Source organism: Euphorbia lathyris, chromosome 7, assembly GCF_963576675.1.
Source record: "Euphorbia lathyris chromosome 7, ddEupLath1.1, whole genome shotgun sequence".
Lineage (NCBI taxonomy): Eukaryota > Viridiplantae > Streptophyta > Magnoliopsida > Malpighiales > Euphorbiaceae > Euphorbia > Euphorbia lathyris.
Window position 1 is genome coordinate 64,981,349 of NC_088916.1, and position 22,161 is coordinate 65,003,509.

Genomic DNA, 22,161 nt, shown 5'->3' on the forward strand with positions numbered 1-22,161 from the left:
TGTAAAGATTAAAATATGAAAAACTAAAAACGAAAAATATGATAACCCTTAAGAATTCTCAAGGAGAATCAAATCATGGACAAAATCAATTACCTGAACCGATTTTAAATAATGGTCCCGTCCATTTTAACTTACCTAGAAGAAGATTTTTTTTACGCACTACGCCAAAACCCTCTTTAGACGACGGTTAAAAACCGTCGTCCCGCGAGATATAAATCTGTCACGGGGCTCGCTGCCGTCTATTGCACCTTCAGACGACGGTCAGGTTCTGTCATGTTTCGTCATCACACATGACATTAGCCTATTTTCTTGCTGTCATCTTACCCTTGTTACGATGCAGCTTATTTATTACTGCTGTCACCTTTAATGTCATCACATGACATTCTGACAATTAAAACCGTCAGGTTAGCGTGTGGAAAATTGACATATTTAATTTGAGATGACAGTTCGTATAATAATTTTTGCCGTTATAGCATGTTTAGATGGCACAGGTCTTAATCAACCATGTCAAATGAGTTTTTTTTCATATGATATAAACATTTATTTTAATGTCTTTTTATTGCTGTTTAGATGACATTTTTAAAAATTAAAATGTCATTTTATGCCTTCTTATTCGTTTGAATTTCTGGTTTTTATACCTGAATACAGAAACATTCTAAAATATGAAGATTAAATTCTGTATATCAATGGTTTTAATTTTATTGGAGACCAATACTCATAATATGTTTACATTTGTGCCTAACGTCAATCCATATCTTGAATGACCAATACATTTATGAATTAAAACACAAAAAAATAACCAATCTTCCATAAGTCAATCCATATCTTGGAGTAATAATTAGGCCTATAATCCCAAAGGTCTTGGTATCTCCAAAAGCCAAGCAAGTCATTAATATATTACACACATCCCTAAACTCAGTAGTAATTACGTGACCCTTCTCCTTTCACGGCCTTTCACTTACCACAATCATATCACTATAAATATATGCATCATAATTCAGAATCATACCTTCAACAACCAGAAAACTTACCAACAATGGATCCCCTTGTTGAAACTCCAGGAGATATAATTGCTGACCTGGATAAGTTGTACATGGAGAACCCAGAGTGGCTTCTGGCCATCAATGGTACGTATGCCAGTCCATAATTGTTCTGTAACCCTTCCTGGTTTGTTCTGTGTATTTCTAATGATTCTTCTTGGATGATAACGTGCAGGTCCTCTCAATGGTAACTTCTTCACATGGTCGATCATGATGAAAGGCCCCCAATACACCCCATATGAAAGGGGTGTATTTGAAATCAGAATCAGCTACCTTTCGGATTTTCCAAACAGACCTGCAAGAGTAATATTAACTCAGATCAGTAAGATATAATCACCTACATGAAACATACACTAATAAATCTCTCATCTTATTCCCAATTTTGCTTCCGGAATAGGATATATCATCCTAACGTGGCTCCTCAGGGGTTGATTCAACTTCCCTGTATCCTTAATAACCATCACTTTTCCATGGCCATGGTATAATGCAACCATTTATCTATTTCATTTGATAAACATACAACATCATATTTTTGTTCTAATTATTCTATGCATTTTGTAGTGTCTGTGGCACCTATATGATCTACTTCTACAGCCCCACAGTGAGGAGCCATATCCTGGGCAAGAAGCAGTTGTTGAGCAATATCGCAGCAACAGGGAAGAGTATGAGGGGATCGCCCGGATATGGACTGAGGAGAATGCAAAGTGGATATGAGGGTGTCCAAATCTCCTAAACTATCTTGGCTATAAGAGAAAGGAGAATCGGAAGGCAATGTGAGCTTCAAATGTGGTTCTCATTCCAATTCCAAATTTCCTTTCTATAGTCAAAATAGTTAAGGAGCTTTGGACCTTTAAAAATAAATAAATACATATATTATAAACCAAGGTTCGGAATAAAACACGAAAAATATAAATTTTTGTTAAAAATTTGGCGTTCCCCAGTAACGGTGCCAAAAACTTGTTGAGTGATTTCCGCAAGTGCGCGGTTTCGCTTGTAGTAATAAAAAAATATCGAACCCCCAGAGAACGCTTTTCAACGAAAACTTATTTTAATTCAGTTTGATTCACGTTTTAGAGATTAGAATTATATGTTAGAAATTTAGAAATCAATTCTGTCTTGAGATTAGATTACAAGACAGAAACATTTAGCGTTTAAAGTAAGAAAAGTGTTGAACTCATTTGCATTAAGCAAAGATATCAACTTTAAACTTTGTAAAAATTATAAGTGTGTAATAAAATGTAAATTCCTTCAACTTAAAGGCTTTGAACCGTAGAAATCCCCTTGATGTTGAGTAGATTTCTACCTTAATCAAATTGATACTTATTTCCAATAAGCCGACCCAACGATCATATCATCCATAAATAAGAACTTGCTCAAGTGTTCAACAAAGTTTCCTTGTAACTATGTGAATTAAATACGTTGTAATGAAAACACCAGAATCTTACTTCGGAGAAATTGCCAAAGTAACTACATAAAGATATATTGAAATGCATAAACTTTTATTATGTGATTTGTAAATTGATACAAGTTTACAGAGAACAGGAAACATGAAAGCATTCAAAACGACATTCGAGTTCCAGGTCGTCAATCCTTTCCTCAAACCTCGTTAGAGTTTGTCAGGCTCTGGGGTCGCATCCGCTGCTTGATCTTCTCGCTGAATCTTTGGAATAGAGATGCTGTGTCTTCTACCGAAATGTAAACTCATCTTCGAACAGTTCTTAATCTAAACTTAATTGCTACTGTGTTTGTAAGAAATCTAAGAACAATTTGTGTACATCAGATTGCTTTTACAGAAATGAAATCTAATCTCTGACTCATTTCTGAGTCAGAGTTTCTTCATAAATTCTGCACTCTAATCTTAATTAATCTAACTCTCCTTGAACTCTGAAATCAACTCTTTATTTATAGATGTTGAAGAGTTGTGTTTGAAGGGTCGTGTCTGCTGTGAAGAGACATTTCTATCCACCCGAACAAACGTGTTTTTTGGATATTAAACATGTGAAAATAGTGCTGAAAGACCTACTGATCCAACCAAGATTCTGGAATCTCTGCCGAGATGAGGGGACCAATTTTTATCCTTCGGAACGAACAGGCGAAGTTCCTGAAAAAGGCGTGTCGCGACCAAGATGACATCAGAATCTCTGCCGAGATTCCAGAATCTCTACCGAGATTCCAGAATCTCTACTGAGATTCGGGATGTTCTTCCCGGTTCTAACTCCGTTCATGTCTTTCTCGTATCAGTGCGCTGAATTCTTCGTCTTTTTGGCTCGTAACTTAGGGTTTTTCCTTTGTTTTTTATCCGTTTTCTCTCCTATTTGGATTTTACCAAATATTTAGGTACCTTGCATGAAAGAAACATATTCGGACGTAAAAGTAATCTAAATAGATATAAATAGCATGATTTTATAGCAAAACTGATGTAAATATTAATGATATTTTAGGTATATTTTGGGCTTAACAATCAGGTGAAGGAGTTCATTAGGATTGGGACCCGACTTGAGATAACAGTATGGATTGATTTATCTAATGTGTCAACTGTTCGTCTCATTGGTATTAGTAGGTATAACTAATCCTTAGACTCAAACATTCGTTAATTAGTGATTATGGATTATGGAGTCTGATACTTTGATTCTGTGCGAGCACTATCCAACAGGTGAGAGACTGGGGTGTGTGAGAGCAGGGTTGGGTGTCACACAAAATGATTGCAGAATAGTTAATGTCAGATTGAGCATTCGTCACTCCCGATAAGTGGGAGATATATCCAACTGGCCGCTTGTGGTGAATTAACTGAAATCCTTGCAAGGTGATAGAGTTAAGAGTAGAAATAGACATTTCACTTAACTTATCTTTTCAGAGTAAATTCAACCTATACAAGTAAAACTGGACTCTTCGTTATATGTAATTTTGACACGTTCCATAATTATAAGGAATTGACCGAAGGATATAGTTGATGAAGGATCGTATTACCTGACTTCTTAATTGCTCTGGGGGAATATCACAGGTTCTGCTAGTAACAGCTTGCGACGGTATTCCGTTATATATATGTTGGAATTAATCGTGATGAATAATTTCAAAGGATATATACGGCTAGTGGCAATAAAGAACCTAATGGGTCGCTGTTAGACGAGGTGTCGCGGCCTAATCTCCCGGACGGACCGGGGGGTGGACACCTCATGGCGACGTAAGCGGTGATTAGCGCCGAAAGCAACCAATCGTGGAATCAAGATGCTCGGCAGGACCGGAGCTCGGAGTATGGAAGAGTCGCCACCCACGAATGGGAAAATGAACACCGATCCCTTGCGGGAGACCGGTGAGGGTTCGGGAAACTTAGGTACGAGCCAAGAAGGCTAGCTCCTTTCCGGAGAAAGGCTACTAGGCACCCCGACATCGCCCGGTTATGAACCACCGGCCTCCTACTCAGCGTGTTAGGCGATAACGAACTAATCGCATATTTCTTTAAGTTTAAAATTCATTTGAAACCTTTTCTTTCTCGTTTTGAAAACCGTTTTGAGCATATATTATTGAAAGCCACTTTGGTAAAGAATCACCCATTTTGCATAAATTTATAAAGGAGAGAGGGGGAGAAGGGAGAATTAATTTATTTACAGTGTGTCTTATGCCTCGATTCGTATGTTAACTCTACACTAAACTCACTCCCCGAAAATGAGTTTATTTACATGGTTCGTACCTTAATCGCCGTTGGAACGATTTAGGTACGTTTCAAAACCCCGTTAATTTACATGGCATCTACTCGAATCGCCGTTGGAACGACTCGAGCGTTTGAAGACGTGGAATAAAGAATTTTAACCCGAAAACGTGGTTAGGCATACAAGTCAATTTATTTTGTACCAACCGTTTAAGAAAACGATTCAAAACTCTATTATTCATAATGAAAACAATTTTAATTACAAGGTTCGCCTAATCCGTCGTTGGAACGAATTAAGGTTTTAAAACGTGATGTTTTAAGAAATGGTTTAAAAATGTCAAGAAAACGTTATTTACACTTTAGGAATGTCTAGAAAAGCTTTAGTTTAAACAAACAACTTAAACTCTCTTTTTGTGATTTAATTTCCCATTTTTCACTCAATTAATCCTTACTTGAATATAATTACAACAACTAACAAATTAAATCCAACTTCACCTAACCAAACATGTTTAAAGAATATATACCTATAGGAAATCCAAATGGAGAATAAATATACATATTTATACATATATGTAAAAATAGTAAAAATGGTAATAATATATATATAGATTAAATGTAGGATAAGGAAAGTAGTAATACATATAATACCTTTTTATCCTAATTACAACTATGTAAAAATAAGGGAAACTATAAAAACTAAAAATAACATTTAATTTCTAAAATAGTTTTACCCTATGATAGCTAATGTAATTCAAATGCCAAAAAAAACTATATATATATACATATATACTACTTTATAACATTAAATCCAAACGAATTAAATTTCAACATGAAATAAATAAATATATAGTACATAATAAATAGTTATAGGATTAAAAAAATAATTTTTATAAACATATTACACAATAATATACATATATATACAAGTAGAAATGTCAAAAAAGTGGAGAAAGGAGGGTAAAAATGGTGATTTGCGGTTTCCAGCAGATTACCGACGGAAAATCCGTCGCCAATCTGCTGTTAGTGACAGAAAAGGTAGAATTACAGCAGCACTCCAAAACTTTCCAGATTCGTTCAAAAGCTTTAAATTAAATCTAATTCAATCGTTTTGGATCTCCGAACTACCAAAAATGGATCATAGTCTATAACGGAGTTTCCTAAAACGACGTTTTTATTTTAAAACGTTATTCGGAAATGTCTTTTCAAAACTTATAATTACAACATTTTTAATACCCGAACTACCTTTTAATCGGATCACGGTTCGTATTGGGATATTAAAATGAGGTTTTTTATTTTAAAACAAAACCGAATTTTTATTTAACACGGGATAAAAATAAATAAATATGAAGAATTAAATAAAACGTGATAAATAAATGAATAACTAAATAAATAAAATTATAACATAAGAATAAATAAAGAAAATAAAATAAATGAAATAAATAAAACGAGTCTAGTCCTCGGATAATACCTCAAGTTCGGTATTGACGGTTGAAGTCGGTTGATTCCACGAATCATGCTTTCCCGGTGTTTTTGTGTTTTTGGTAAAATTTTAACTTTTAGGAAATTTGGAATTTTTAGGAAAAAAATATGTTTTTTCCCAAAAAAAAGATTTTCTCTCTCTAAAAATGTTTAGAGTGAGAAGCTCCTCCCCAAAAAGTCCTCCCTCAAATGCATGGGGATCCGTGCCTTATATAGGCAAATGGATCCCCGGAACTTTGGGCGACGCCCGAAGAAAATTGGGCGTCGCCCAAAGTCAGTTGGGCGAACGCCCAAGCTAGTTGGGCGAACGCCCAACTTATGTTGGGCGAACGCCCAACTTTCGTTGGGCGGACGCCCAACATTAGTTGGGCGCGCGCCCAACCAGCGTTGGGCGCGCGTGCCCAACTGACGTTGGGCGTTCGCCCGACAATCGTCGGGCGTCCGCCCAACGTCGCTGGGCGCTCGCCTAGCGGCTGCCGGGCGCGCCCGCCCAGCGGCCGTCGGGCGTGCGCCCGCGCTGTCGGGTGTGCGCGCCCCACGATCGTCGAGCGCGCACTCCGTGCTGCCGGGCATGTGCGCCCCACGCTGCCGGGCGCGCATCCAACTGTCGTCGGACACGCGTCGGCTGCCGCTAGGCGCTCGCACCACGTCGCTGAGGACTCGCAAGCCGTCCACTTGACGACCGCGACTCACATTAATTTTTCTTTTCTTATTATATATTTTTGTTTTAAAACTTCCGTAATCAACCGCTTCGACCGTTTTGTTTACAGGTTTTCATCACAGGTCCTCCGACTCGGTGTCTACAGTTGCCCCTACTTTCCTATTTTGACAGTGATGTGTGTGTTTTGAAAATGTTTTTTGCTAACGCAACACATGCAATGTAAAACATATAAAAGTAAGAGACACGTAAAGAGTAGGAGGAAGAATACCTGACCTTTGCGCTGCGCGTTCCAGCGTCGTTCTCGATCCTTTCCGTCCTTGCCTTTGAATTGGCCGACGGCGGATGTTCTTCTTACGGACCCTAGCCTAAGTCGACTGCGGGTAAAAATTGCTTAAAAGCAACCTTGGTGCACGACCGCGAGTAAGATGGCTCAAAAGCGACCCTGGTCTACGACCCGGGGGGGGGGGGGAAGTGGCTCAAAAGCAACCCTGGTCCACGATCGCGGGTAAAATGGCTCAAAAGCAACCCTGGTCCATGACCGCGGGTAAAAATGGCTCAAAAGCAACCCTGGTCCACGACCGCGGGTAAAATGGCTCAAAAGCGACCCCGGTTCACGACTAGGGTAAAATGGCTCAAAAGAAACCCTGGTCCACGACCGCGGGTAAAATGGCTCAAAAGTGACCCTAGTCTACGACTGTGGGTAAAATGGCTCAAAAGCAACCCTGGTCCACGACCGCGGGTAAAACGGCTCAAAAGCAAAGATTCTTTCTGACAATTCTGAATTCTTTTAAAACATCGTTGTCTGTATTTTTTCACTGGAGCTAGTGTCTTGGAGGTTTGAATGGTTCGATAGGAACGTCTTTTTAGTCCGGAATGATTCAAACTAACAATTATTTTTCTGTTGACTGTCGTCTGTATTTTGACTGGTGCCGCTGTTCTGTAAAAATCAGCTGTCGTCTGGAGTTCCATCTTGATATTATCGGTCACTGTTTGGCAGAAACGTAGGCTGAAACGGACTGCAAATCGGAGGTCTGTGCACATGGTAAATAATTATTTACTTTTTACCTTTATGTCACATCGTACCTTTTTCACTATTTACGGGAATGCCATTCCCCTTTCCTATATAAGGTGGTGGGGTTTCATTTCAACCCCACACCTTCTCGCTCTTCTTTCTCTCTCTAACTTTTGATTTGGATTATTCTCGGGATGGATTTGGATCAACATGATGGCACGAAGGGCATGGAGGAGGGTTTCGTGAACCTTACTATAGTGGACCCTTTTCAGGACCCCACATCTCATCTGAGCCGGACCCGCTGTAACCAGGTAAGTACTTTCTTACTTTCTCGTCTTTTGACTAAATTTCTAGGCTTTAATATCCCTACTTTGATCATGATTTGCATGCTAACCCCTAGGTTGCCTTAGAAGACCTTAGTTAGAAAACATGAATTTCTTTGCTTGCAAGTAACACTTTATTTGTCTTTTTGGAAGAATGCAAACTATATGCATGTGAATAGTAAACATACGAGCAATGCATGCCAACAGTAAAAACGTGAATAGCACGTGAATAGTGCACGTGAATAGTAAAACGTGAATAATGCACGTGAATAGTAAAAACATGAATAGTACAAATGTGAATAGTACAAACGTGAATAGTTCACGTGAATAGTAAACTCGAATAATGCACGTGAATAGTGAAAACTTGACTAATGCACGCGAATAGTAAAAACGTGAATAGTGTACGTGAATAGTAAAAACTTGACTAATGCACGTGAATAGTAAAAACTCGAATAATGCACGTGAATAGTGAAAACTTGACTAATGCACGTGAATAGTGTACGTGAATAGTAAAACGTGAATAGTAAAAACTTGACTAATGCACGTGAATAGTAAAACTCGAATAATGCACATGAATTGTGAAAACTTGACTAATGCACATGAATAGTAACAACTTGAATAATTCTCTTTTCCAATGCGGACGAGAGCAGATCAAAGAATAATGAATTAATCAAATCCTATGCAAACAACCCTAAGGGAGAGATTTCACAAAATGACGGTCCAAATTGACAAGATGTTTCTAGGTTAGATTTGACCGAAAGAATAGCTAGATTTACGTGCTTTCATCAGATGCCAGCCTAGGAACAACATTTAAACTTACCTGTTCCGTTCTTTCCAGTTCATCGACATTTCCGGGACTACGGCAGATATTCATGTGTGGTATTCCATGCTAGGCGCCGCGGCGAGAGCCCGTGTGCGAGAGTTGGGCTTTGAGCCCTTTATTTTAGCGCTGCCCCATGTCAACGGGGTGTGCGACCGTTTCGGCCTACGGGCCTTATGCGAGAGATGGGTTGACTAGACCCACACCTTCAATCTCTCGTTCGGGGAGATGACGATCTCGCCTCGTGACTTCTCTTTACTGACCGGGCTGCGGGGGAGTGGTACTTCGGTTCCCTTCTCCTTTGATACGATGCGTCCACGGGTTGACCGTGCTAGATTGGCTGCTTTGATCGGGCCGGGAGTTTATACGGGTGTCAAATCCACCCCGGCGAAGTTCATCACTACCTCGAGGCTTTTGAGTCGTAGGGACTTTTGTGGGACCGACGACACTGATCTGGCTGTCCGCAGCTTCCTGATATATGCTTTAGGCGAGACGATCTTCCGCACCAAGAGTGGGACCATACATGTGGGTCTTATTCAGGCCTTCAGTGATTTGGACGCGGTGGCGTCTTACGATTGGGCAGGAGCGGGTCTAGCTTACCTGTACAAGTTTCTAGATTTGACTTGCCGGAAGTGCAAGGACTTTGGCGGTTACACTTTCGCTCTTTTGGTACGTGGCTCATCCTTAACTTGCCCCTTTTATCTTCTTCGCGCCTTCTGTTCATAACCTTTGTTTTTACAAGCAGGTTTGGGCCTACGAGAGGCGGATTCTTCCCAGCGAGCGTCGGCACAGGCCACGGGTAGTGACGCCCCCACTTATGGCTCGGTGGAGCGAGTTCGGTCTAGGTACCGGGGAGAGGCAGACGGTGGCGCAGCTCCTAGATTGGATTGATTCACGGACCTTGGGGCAGGTAAATATCTTCTAATCACGCTAGATTTTGTTTGATCGGACCTGACTTTTTCTTTGTGTCTTTAGATTAAATTCAGGTGGGACGACCTTGACTTTGGTCCCGATTATGCGTACGTCACCCTGATCCAGGAGCAGCAGAGCGTGCTTACCGGCCCTTGCGTGCGGGCATGGTACTTGGGCGACCGGGGCATCACCGGGGTTAGTGCCTCGCATTGGACACCAGGCGAGATCCCCGTCTCCATGTTTGCGGTGCGGACTATGCCCTTATCGGTCATTCGTCGGGATTTGACTCGCCGCTTTGCTGGTAGAGATGTATGGGTTCATACCGGGGGTCGTGTCCCCTATTTATCGACATTATTGAGCGCAAGGGATGCCCCAGCGGTGGCGATGGAGGTGGACCTCGTGGCGGACGTGTTTTTGGGGGAGGCTATTGCCGCGGTCTTCGGTCAGGAGGCGGTTCCGGTGAGTGTTTCGGCCTATTTATTTTTATTTACGAGATAGTTAGTGGTATTTACTGTGCCTTTGCTTGCAGGAGGGTTCGTGGAGGAGTGCCCACATGTCAGATTTCTTCGATGATGCCCGTGCTCAGGCGTCTACGAGCGATCCGCCCTATTATGTCGGCGAGTCCTCCGGCGCCGCCCGATAGGAGAGGTCCCCTCTAGGCGTACCCGTCCCGGACTTCGGGAGGGATTTCACGACTGTTTGTTATGACGAGTCCGGGATGGCCTATGCCGGTGTCGAGATGGCTCCTCCCATCTTTACGTCGAGGATACCGTTTGATCCCTCAGACGCTCTCCAGACTTCGAGGGAGACTTGCACTGATTATGTGGGGCTGTCTGGTTACCTCCGAGATCGACTCAGCTTGCGCTGTGCTGACCATCTGGTAAGTATCCTCATTTTATTTTAGTGTAGTGGAATGTATGCATATATGTATGTATGATTTCTATTCTTGCCAGTATTTCTTCTTTCCCTTTTTTTTTATATCTGTTTTTTTTCAGAGTGACCTTCACACACATGAGCGGAGACGGAGTGAGTCGGTGCGGGAGGCCGATGCCAGGGTTGGCCAGGTCTACCGGGAGAGGAACGACTACTGGTCAGGGGTGATGCGGATAGAGACCGAGGGACGTCTTGCTATCGAGGAGAGGGCGCGGGAGGAGACTGCCGGACGCCTTTCCGCTGAGGAGAGAGCGCGAGTTGCCGAGGAGAGACTTCGAGTCGCCGAGGAGACCCTATATGCGGAGCGGGCGTCGCATCTGAGGGACTTCGAGGCCCACTGGGATTTCCCTCCTTATTAGGCTTATCATGTATAGTTTCATAGCTTTTATTAGAATTACCCCGATGTATAGCTTGTGTATAAGGAGTGGGGTGGATAGTATGTAGGCTTTTTATTGTGAAAAGAAAGGTAAGAAATGTATAACTCATGATTCGTATTACCATGCATTCAGTAGATTATAACGATTCCAATCATTCTCTTCAAATATATTCATGCCTTTATTTATTTACAAACAACAGAAATACTTAGCCTCTTACACATTATTTTTATAATTGCTCAAGATATAACTACCGTTACCAGGACCTGCCTTTTTTCGGTTTTCAGATCCTAGCGATTTTTCGTCTCTCCTTTTACTATCCCGGAATTTTCAAATGAGTGCCCTTTCGGGTTTTCACCCATTGGGATGTCCCTTATTGTTGCATAGGCCGCCCTTTGCGGGTTTTCGACCTATCGGGAATTTTTTTTTTTTTTTTTTTACGAAAAGTATTTCTTAAGCCTATCCAGATTGGTAGGTTCGGAGAACTCCATGCCGTCCATAGTAGTTAACTTCACCGCTCTTTGCTTAGTATCTTCTTCACGAAGAACGGCCCTTCCCAGTTTGGCCTAAACTTGCCCCTCGGGTCGGTGTGCGTCACACGGATCTGTTTTAGCACCATATCCCCTTCTTTGATAGGGCTGGCCTTAACCTTTTTGTTGAAGGCTCGGGCCATCCTTTGCTGATATAACTGCACATGGTAAAGGGCCTCCATCCTTTTCTCGTCCACCAACGCTAACTGTTCATACCGCTTCTTCACCCATTCCGTCTCGGGAGTCTCTGCTTCTACTGTGATTCTCAACGATCGCTTTTCAACCTCAATCGGGAGAACAGCTTCTGCACCGTATACCAAGGAGAACGGCATTGCCCCAGTTGACGTTCTAACTGTCGTGCGATAAGCCCATAAAGCGAGCGGAAGCTGTTCGTGCCAGTTCCGATGCGATTCTATTGTCTTTACGAGAATCCTTTTAAGGTTCTTATTAGCTGCCTCAACTGCGCCATTAGCTTGCGGACGATACGGAGAAGATCTGTGATGTTCAATACTATACTCTCGGAAGAGACTCCTCACTTCCCCTTGAAACTGGACCTCGTTATCTGTGATTATGTGATGAGGCACTCCGAATCTGGTGATTAAGTGTTTTTCGATGAACTTCCTCATCTGCTCCCCAACTTGCTGAACGACTCTGCCTCTACCCACTTGGTGAAGTAATCAATGGCAACGGCGATGAATTTGTGTCCATTTGACGCGTTAGGTCTCACCTCACCGATGATGTCAATGCCCCAAGCTGCAAACGGCCAAATGGGCGCTAACACGTGCAGTTCCATAGCCGGTAAATGATTATAATCTCCGTGGATTTGACAATCATGGCATTTCTTCGCATATTCGTTACAATCTCTTTCCATGGTGAGCCAATAGAAGCCTTGCCTTATGATTTTCTTTGCTAACACTGCTCCTCCTATATGGGCCCCGCAAATTCCTGAGTGTACTGACTCCTGTAGACACCGAGTCGGAGGACCTGTGACGAAAACCTGGAAACAAGACGGTGGAAGCGATTGATTCTGAAAGTTTCAAAAAAAAATAATAATAATAAATAAAATAAATAAGTTACAGTCGGTCGCTGTTGTCGATCGGATAGCTTGCGAATGCTTAACGGCACGGTGCGAGTGCTTAGCGGCGGCTGGCGCGCGTTCGACGATAGTCGGACGCCCGCTCGATGACGCGAAGCGCGCGCTCGACGTCTGTCGGACGCACGTATCCAACCATGAATGGTTCGCGCTCGGTGTCTGAGCAAGACACGAGCTTGGCGGCACGGGACGCGCGCTCGTCAGCCACGAGGCGTGTGCGCCTGGCAGAGCGGAACACGCGTTCGGCGGTCAGGACGCATGAACGCCCGACGACGCGGAGCGCGAGCTCGACAGCCGCGGGGCGTGCACGCCCGACGATGTAAGACGCGCCCCGGCGGCCGTTGAGCGAGTGCCCGACCACGTCAGGCGGAAGCCCAGCGGTAGGCGGGCGCGAGCGCCCAACGGCAGTTGGGCGCGCGCGCCCAACCTCGCGTTGGGCGCTCGCACAACGCTGTTGGGCGACCGCCCAACAATTGTTGGGCGATCGCCCAACAATGTTGGGCGGTAGGCCAACGTGGTGTTGGGCGGCCGCCCAACAAGCCTTGGGCGACGCCCGATTTTACTCGGGCGTCGCCCATTGATCCGGGACCCGTTTCCCTATAAAAAGGGGCACGGATCCCAATGAAAAGGGGAGAAATTTTAGAGCCTTTCTCACTCTAAACATTTTTAGAGAGAGAAAGTGAATTTTTTTTGAGAAAAATATTTTTTTTCTCAAAAATTCTGAATTTCCTAAAGTTAAATTTTTACTAAAAAATATAAAAAACGGAAGAAGGCGACTCGTGGAATCAATCGGCTTCGACTGTCAGATACCGAATTTAAGGTATTATCCGAGGACTAGACTCGTTTATTTTATTTTATTTATCTTCTCCTTCTATTTTTATGCTATAGTTTTTATTTATTTAGTTATTCATTTATCTTGTCACGTTTTATTTAATTAGCGTATTTATTTAATTTTCGTTTCGTGTTGAATAAAATTCGGTTTTGTTTTAAAATAAAAAACCTCGTTTTGATATCCCAATACGAACCATGATCCGATAAAAAGGTAGTTCGGGTATCGAAAAACGTTGAGATTATAAGCTTTTTTGGATCTAAAAAGAAATTTCCAAATAATGTTTTAAAATAAAAAACATCGTTTTAGGAACTTCCGTTATTGACTATGATCCATTTTTGGTAGTTCGGAAATCCAAGGCGGTTGAATTAGATTTAATTTAAAGCTTTTGAATAAATCTGGAAATAATTGGAGTGCTGCTGTAATTTGCCATTTCTGTCACTAATTGCTGTTTACCGACGGATTTTCCGTCGGTAAATCTGCCAAAACATAAAAAATGCCATTTCAGTCCCTTTTTCTTAACTTTTAAGCTTTTAATCCTTAATATATATATGTATAGTTATGTAATGTATGTTTTTCAAACTATTTTAGATATTTAGTGTATATAATTATTTAGGATGTTTGTATATCATTCTTTATTTAATTTTTAAACATAAGTATATGTATATATATGTTCTTTTTTATTCATTTGAGTTATATTAGATCCTATTTTAAAGGTTATTTACTTGGGCATTTTGGGAAATAATTAGTAGATATTGGTATATGTTATTTTTTTTTAAAACTATATTAGTTATGTATATATGTAGTTTTGGGGTATATGGGTTATGTTATTGATTATTATATGAAACTATTTTGGATAAAGGATTATTTTCTTATTTATGAGATTTATTTACTATTTTCACATTTTTAAAGTATAAATGTATTATATCTAGTATTTTCATACATGTATTATATAGTTCCTTTTTTATTAACTTTCATTCTCATATTCTCTTTTTGATTTAAATGTATATATATATGCTTAAATTGTTTTCTTTATTCCTTTGGCCCATCCATGAGCCCGGGTTTCAAATGGGCTTTATTTGAGGGTGAATCTTGGTTTAAATGGGTTTATTATTATAATCATAATAGGTAAAGAGTCCATTAAGTAAGAGGGGAAAATAAATCACAAAAAGAGAGTTTTCAATTTAATCATTTACACTAATGAATTTTTAGAGGTTCCTAATGTAAATAAATGGAGTTATTTTTGTTAATATTTCTAAATTGGTTTCAAAACATCACGTTTTAAAACCTTAATCCGTTCCAAAGGCGGATTAAGCGAACATTGTAATTAAAATCGTTTTCTTTGTGAATAATAGAGTTTTTGAATCATTTTCTAAAAGGGCTTGTACAAAATAAAATTGACTTGTATGTTTAATCATGTTTTCCTATTAAAAGGTTTTTATCCTAACGTTTTCAAACACTCGAGTCGTTCCAACGGCGATTCGGGTGAACTTCATCAAACGGGGTTTTAAAACGCTCCTAAATCGTTCCAACGGCGATTAAGGTGCGAACCATGTAAAGGAACTCGTTTTGGGGAAATAAGTTAGTGTAGAATAAACACACGGCATGACATTTAAATAAGGTTATAAATAAATCACTTCTTTCTTCCCCTTTCTCTGTGTATGTATAATATAAATGGATGATTCTTTACTGATATGGCTTTCCAATAATATATGCTCAAAACGGTTTCTGAAAAAAGAAAGAAAAGGTTTCAAATGAATTTTAAACTTAAAGAAGTATACGATTAGTCCGTTATCGCCTAACATGCTGAGTAGGAGGCCGGTGGTTCATAACCGGGCGATGTCGGGGTGCCTAGTAGCCTTTCTCCGGAAAGGAGCTAGCCTTCTCGGCTCGTACCTAAGTTTTCCGAACCCACACCGGTCTCCCGCAAGGGATCGGTGTTCATTTTCCCATTCGTGGGTGGCGACTCTTCCATATCTCCGAGCTCCGGTCCTGCCGAGCAGCTTGATTCCACGATTGGTTGCTTTCGGCGCCAATCACCACTTACATCGCCATGAGGTTGTCCACCCCCCGGTCCGCCCGGGAGATTAGGCCGCGGCACCTCGTCTAACAAGTGGCGACTCTGCTGGGAAAGCGAGAATTTTGATTCCGGAAGGCGTGTATTAAGCCCTTAACGGGGACGAATCGTTTTACTTCTTTTCATATGCATTCATGTGCATTATTGCAAACTTTTTGGGTAATTTCCGCGAAACCTCTAGCGAGAGTCCATTCGTCGCTCGAAAGAGGCTAGTGTAAGTTCCCCCTTACAGTAAGGCGCCAAAGGGTCCCCATCCATTCGTTAGGGGTGAATTTGTGCGGTCCTGTGAGGTCCCGCGGTCAGCCATGTCAGCATATAATAGCCTTAGAAGTTTCCATAGGATTACCCGTTACTATTTTTGATGTGATAAATGAATCGGTTCGTGTTTTCAAACCGCCATGATACGTGTCTAATCCTAAAGTATGTAAAGAAAATGAGACGATGCGTTAATATATACTCGTGAATCGACATACTAATTACCCTAAAACATCGAAACGATTTGAACTAAAGACGACTTAGTCATCTCATATGAATGAACATGTGCGACCCGCCTTGTCCCTTTCGGTGTCCCGACGAAGGCACATGTTCAGAAAATACGTTATGACGTAAGCACATATTAGTATGAATCGATTCGGTATTAAGGATAGTTACATCTCGATATAAAAGATTATATTAACAGTAGCCGTTATTCACATTCTTTAAATAAGTTGGGATAAAACGAGATCATGACGAAACGAAAACGAAGAACATTTCTGTTTCGAACAACCCTGTTGTAACGAAAAAAGTTTCGCACAAGTAGCCCGTCCCTTCCGAATAAAAGACGAGTTTTTACGTTATGCCTCGAGTTGTTCTTAAGAGAAATGGATGTGTCCGTAAAGATGACTAAGAAAATAAAAGAAAAGAAAAATGAAATAAACGACCAAAATCATTCCGAGACTACGATATATATCAATCCCGAGGGTAGTTAAAGAAAATAAACCAATGTCGTTGAATACGTGCCTCGAACGAGAGTATACCCCGTTTAAAATCTCGAAGCCGAATTAAGCCAAACCATATAATTGCGCCATATGGACGAGACTGTGGGTTTTGACTAACGACTCGATCATTTCGACCGTTACCAAAACTGCAAGAAATATGGCCCGATATACGTGTTTGCTTAAATTCGCGCCTAAAGGAAAGAAAACGGTGATATCCTCGCTTCGAACAAACACGCGATTTAACGAAAGGTTGATTTTCTATAACCACACTAAGATGATATATCCCGTAGGATTGGGAGGGACAACGAACTGTTGCTAGCCGAAAGGTTACCGTGCACTCAAAATAAGACTCGCCGTCTTTCACGAAGCAAAAAGGAGCAAACGGATCCTCGACGCTAAGAACAAATGCGTTACGCGATGAGTCCGTTCCCTAAAATAAAATTCAAAAGTGATTTCATCACTAAATAAACGCGTGGTTACGTCTTTCGATAGATCCAAAAGATCCCGTTGTAATCCAAAAATCGAGACACGAATCCGCGTGAATAAAAGGGAACGAATCATAGACGATAACGAATGATTGGACTAAGAAGAATAACTCGAACCACGTCTAAGAACTGAGATGCGCTCAAAGGGAGTCAAAACCCGAATTAATGAGTCTCGCGAAAGGACAAAAGACGAGTTATTCTAAAAGGACAATCCAACTTGGTCGATTTCTTAGTCACTGAACGTGGATACGTCAAAAAAGAATTGTATTGTCTGATGGGTGATTTACTTTTCCGCAATAATCGACGACATCACGCGTCCCCTGGACCGCAATGTGAGCCAAAAACCAAAATCCTAGGAAAGAGACCTGGACCAACGAGTGTGTGGAGGAATAAGGGTGGAAGAGAGATGTTGTGATACGTGTAATTAGACTAACGTTTGTTCTTCTTATCTTATATATCCGTAAATAAATAAACGCACACACCACGAATCATGCATATAAAATCATGCATACATACTAATGGATACCGTTCGCGCAGACGTCATCATTAAGCGATTGTGGTCCCGAGAGAGCAGTCGGCTAGTTAGGCAGTTTGACCAGTTACAAATTGACAGTTCTGAATCGGCAGTTGTGGCTTCGGAATCATCTTCGTCTGAGTATACTCAGTCTTCAGCCAGTATGTCTGCGACCGATGAAAAAGTGGCCGGATTGGAAAACTCTGTGAACAACATTAATGAGCAGTTAGCGGTGATAGCGGCCCAATTAGCTAAGCTGGCCATGAGAGATGATAAAAATGGCAGTAAACACGTTGAGAATGAGGTGAACGATGGCCCTCGCTTTGGGAATGAGGAGGATTATCAGGATTATATCCGAAAACAGTTAGAGAAAGAGAAAGCTAAGGAAGAGGAATGGAAGCAACACATCACGCAGGAGGTGCAGGACTTGCGCGGAGGAAGTTCCGAAAGTCAGGACTTTTATAACTTGAAGAATTATTTATCGGCAACAGCTTTGCCTTTGAAATTTTGGCTCCCTGACATGAAAAAGTTCGATGGAACTGGAGATCCCACCGCTCACATGAATCAGTATGTTGCTGTGATGAAGCACACGATCCTGACTGAGGATCAAGTCCTGGGGCTGTTTAACACTTACCTAGAGGGGGCTGCCCTTACATGGTTCCATGCATTGCCTATGGTGACAAAGAAGGATTGGAAGGAATTAGCGAAGTCATTCATCGCTCAGTATAGCTTTAACACCATGCTGGAGGTCACTTTGAAAGAGTTAGAGAGCACTAAGCAACAGGCTGGGGAATCCTTTTCCGATTTTGTGAAAAAATGGAGGGCTAAGGCCGGAGTGATGAAACAAAAGCCGCTCGAGCATGATCAGATCCGAATGGTGGTTGGCAACATATTGCCGTATATTAAGAATGAGTTGCGGTATATGCCTTTTACCGATTTCAATCAGATGTATAGCTGTGCCTTGACCGTTGAGGGGGATGGAGAGCCGAAGAAAGCATACACTAAATGGACGAAGTCTGGGTATAGTGCTAGAGGGCCGAGTGCGAGTGCAGAATCTGCAGCAGTGAAAGTGCTTGATCTTAATGCTATCGAAAAGAGGCGGTTCGCCAAATTTGATCAGACTTACGCAAAGGTTTTCGAACGTTTGCAGAAGAAAGGACTATTGAAAGCCCTTACCCCGTATAACAAAGCTCAACCTACTCCGCAGATACAGGCTAAAGGGTATTGTGAGTTCCACAGCAGTTATGGGCATACAATTGAGAATTGTGAGAGGCTGAAACACGAAATCTAGGATTTAATCGAGGAGAAAAAGATAGCTGATCCTTCGTCAGCAAACCCTTCCACTAGGCGTAATCCATTGCCTAATCATAGGGTGAGCATGATCGGAGTTGGTTTGACAGAATGTGTAGTGATGGAATCCTTCGAGGAGAACGTAGAGGAGTTGCTGGACTCCGATGAGAAGAATAATGTGGGAAATGGTTTGTATGTGTCGGCTTTGGAAGAGGAGCCAACGGAAGAAGTGATGGATGATAGAACTGAAACTGAGGAGACCGAGGAAGTCTCATCTCGGAGGATCATGCCCGTGTTGAAATTGTTTAGTGGGGTAGAAGACCCCGAAGCCCATTTGTATGGATACGTGTGTGCTATGTTTGGAGAGCCATACAAAGTGGAAGAATTCGCTCCATGGTTCCATCTTTCGCTGGTGGGCGAACCTTTGAAGTGGTTTCAATCGCTACCCGACGTGACTAAGCATGATTGGTCACTGGTGTCAAGCTTGTTTTTGATGAAGTATCGAAGAGACAAAATACGGGCAGGGGAATATAGCGCAATGCAAATTGGGCCTATCAAACGTCTGTTTCCGACTGTCAGCAAGTATAATGAAGGGAAGGACCCCATGGAGCACTTGCATTTTTATCTGTCGGCTATGGGTCCTCTAGGTTTCAAAGAGGGGGAGATCACGAGCTTGTTCTGCAACTCACTGGCAGGAGAGTCACTAGTGTGGTACATGTCTCTTCCAATGCACATTAAAGGAGATTGGGCAAAAATGACTAAGAGATTCATCAAGAAATACGCCGCACGGGAATGTCCAGAGGAAATGCCTGCATTATCCGAAGAGGAGACACCTGAAGCAGTAACAGCCATGTCTAAGTATAAGGGAGATGAGAACCCCATTAATCACATAAACCGTTTCCGTGCCTGCATGTTTGACGCGGGACTCTACCGAAGTGAGTTAGTCCAGCATTTTCCAAAGACACTCATAGGAGAAGCTTTGATGTGGCACCGAATGCTCGCGGCAAAGACAAAAGGGGACTGGGGATCCCTCATGGAGGCCTTTGTGCAGAGGTATGAGAGGTACATTCCGTGGACAGGGTCGTTGGAAGATTTAGAAAGGAACAGGCAATTCCCCGAGGAACCATTTGTGGATTATGCTAGAAGATGGAGGTTCAAGTATGCCTCGTGTCGGGTCACCTTGAGTGATCAGGAGCAACTCATGTGCATCCGGAAGGGTGCTATTCCACTCGTGGCTAGAAGAATGAATGGAGTGTTCCTCAAGGACTATGAAGAACTGATAGGCTGGGCTCGGTATGGATCGTCGGACCCTTCCTACATAAATCCGAATGTCCCTCACATAATGGATCTGATGGTCGTGGACGTTTGGGGAAGTTCCTCTGACGAGGAAGGTATCAATCAGAGGGTTCCGATCAACATCTGGGATGAGTCGGAAGTGGCTATTAGCACCGAAGGAAAGATTCTGCCGGGGTTCGAAATCTTCAATGATGTTGCCGACTGGGGCAAAGGAAAGGCGAGCTGCTTTGTCGAGGAGATTATGATGCTGGATTTGAATGCCGAGGAGCAAGTCATCACCATTGAAGCAACTGCAGGAGCGGGAGATGAGCCTAGTACCTCCAAAATTCATGAGAAATCCGAAGACCCTGATGATGAAAATTGTATTACTGCTTTGTTTGAATCAGATGATCACCCATGCTATCAATGAAATGAATTCTGATTTTGCTTACTTGATTGATGTTGATCATGATCAGTCCATGCATTCTCATTCATATAACATGCCTACATTTGAAATCAATGCAATAGAAATGTCAACTTTCAATCTTGGTACGGATGAAAATCCTAAACTTATACAAATTGCTCAAGAATTAACTATTGAAGAGAGAAAAGAATTCGAGAGAATAATTAAAAAATACGAAATTGTATTCGCATGGACATACGAAGACATGCCGGGAATTGATCAATCTATCGTAACTCACCGCATTCCAACTTACCCCGAAGCAAAGCCCGTAAAGCAGAAGCTCCGACGTATGAGACCAGAATGGGCAGATAAGATCAGAGAGGAGGTGAAGAAGCAGTTAGAAGCAGGATTCATCGAAGTGATCGACTATCCCCCTTGGGTCGCAAATGTGGTGCCAATCGCAAAAAAGGACGGCAAAGTGAGGATGTGCGTTGATTACAGAGATCTTAACAAGGCATGCCCCAAGGATGAGTTCGCATTGCCTCATATCGACGTATTGATCGACAGTGCAGCGTCAAGCGTCTTACACACGAATGTGGATGGTTTCATGGGCTACATGCAAGTTCAGATGGCCGAAAAGCACAAAGCAAAAACCTCGTTCACAACCGAGTGGGGGACATACTGTTACAGAGTAATGCCGTTTGGTTTGAAAAATGCCGGGGCAACTTATCAGCGAATGGCCACAGCACTGTTCCATGATATGATACACAAGGAGGTAGAAGTCTACATGGACGATATGATGGTCAAATTAGAGACAAGACAAGGGCATTTTACCGCGCTCGAGAAGTTTTTGGCCCGAATTGCAGAATTCAAGCTAAGGTTAAACCCGAAGAAGTGCTTTTTCGGCGTTTCGTCGGGGAAAATCTTAGGCTATGTAATCGGAAATAAGGGAATCGAGGTGGATCCTGATAAAGTGAAGGCTATACAGGAGATGCCGACGCCGAGAAATGAGAAGGAAGTGAGAGGGTTTCTGGGGCAGATTCAGTATATCAGTCGGTTCATAGCGAGACTCACCGCAATCTGCGAGCCAATCTTTAAGTTGCTAAGGAAAGACCAACCCGCTACTTGGAATGATAAGTGTCAGCAAGCTCTGGAGAGCGTCCGAAACTATTTGTCTAATCCGCCAGTGCTGAGACCGCCTAAACTGGGAAAGCCGCTTCTCCTCTATGTAGCAATTGAGGAGCGATCCATTGGGGAAATGTTGGCTCAAGAGGGAGACACCGGTGTGGAGCACGCGGTGTATTATTTGAGTAAGAAATTCCTGGAGTACGAGCTCAAGTACAACATGATCGAAAAGACATGTGTGGCAGTAGTATGGTTGACAAAGAAACTGCGGCACTATTTCCAATCGTATAAAGTGATCATGATTTCTCGGATGAACCCCGTGAAGTATCTATACCGAACTCCATCCTTAACGGGGAAGTTAGC